Raw genomic sequence first — 1,302 nt, forward strand, 5'->3', positions numbered from 1 at the left:
AAGTTTGACTTAGAAGTGTACATATATAAAATATATTCTCTATATGGCCATACATACATTCATGAATGTTTGTTGGTATGTATGTATGCATGCATGCATGTATAAGGAACAGAAGCCAGGCATGATGTACTATACCTAAATTAATACAACTTGGGAAGCTAAGGCAAGAGGATTGCCATAACTTCAAGGCCAGCTTGAGCTACAGAATAAGACCGTTTCAAAACAAACAAATGCACACCCTCACACACAAAGCACACACAGGCAGAGAGAGGGGAGGAGGGAATGGGGAGGGGGAGGGGGGAAGAGGGGGGAGAGGGAGGAGAGGGAGGAGAGGGAGGAGAGGGAGAGGGGTGAATCTATGCATAATATCTCCTAGTCGGGAACACTAAATGGCAGGGTGCTGATGACCTCACCGGACTCGGTGACGATGGCATCATAGACCCAGCGGCAGTTGCAGTGGCACTCCGGCCCACACTTGTTGGAGTTGTACTTGGGGCACGGGTAGAAGCATCCCAGGCAGTTCTTCTCCAGGCAGTCACACAGGTCCACGTCGTTACAGATCAGCCTGCTGTTTTTGTCGTACTTCTTCATCACCTTGTACTTCACAGAAAAGTATTCATCTTTGACATCTGTGCTGTCTTTTTCTGTTGCCTTGTCTCTGGGTTAAAATCTGCCACCTGAGGTCCAGGGTTTTGAAATGCCAAGCACTTTAGCTGCCGTTCTATCTGTTGCAGTTGCTTCTGTCCAATCTGACTGCTTTTCTCTGGAAACGTGTGGTTAGTGTGCTCCTGTTGAGTGGAGTTGTTCTTCTGTGATGGTTCAGTCATTTTGGCAAAGTTCACAGGGATATGGCCCACCATAGCAGGAACGTAAGTCAGTAGGAACTGGAGGCAGCTGATCGCCTGTATCCACGGCCAGGAAGCAGACCAATTTCAATCTTTTTAAGGCCGAATAAAATTCTATTGTGTACACAGTCTGCATTTCCTTTATCCATTCATTTGTTGGCAGATACCTTGGTTGGGTCCATAACTTGGCTACTGTGAATAATACTGCAATGAACAGGAATGTGGCTTAGATTTTTTTTTTTTTTTTGGGATATGCCCAGGAGTAGCACAGATGTCACACTGCACACCACAGTATATATGCCCAGGAGTAGCACAGCTGACACACTGCACACCACAGTATATATGCCCAGGAGTAACACAGCTGACACACTGCACACCACAGTATATATGCCCAGGAGTAGCGTAGCTGGCACACTGCACACTGCACACCACAGTATATATGCCCAGGAGTAGCGTA

The 1,302-nt window shown here is 46.8% G+C and overlaps 1 pseudogene; it reads right to left on the reverse strand.

Moving 5' to 3' along the window:
• Positions 1–372: 372 nt before the first annotated feature.
• Positions 373–827, reverse strand: LOC110301069 (ARL14 effector protein-like pseudogene; annotated as a pseudogene).
• Between the last annotated feature and the right edge of the window lie 475 nt (positions 828–1,302).

Source organism: Mus caroli, unplaced genomic scaffold (genome assembly GCF_978045245.1).
Source record: "Mus caroli unplaced genomic scaffold, Mus_caroli_1 scaffold_11, whole genome shotgun sequence".
In the NCBI taxonomy this organism is placed as follows: Eukaryota; Metazoa; Chordata; class Mammalia; order Rodentia; family Muridae; genus Mus; species Mus caroli.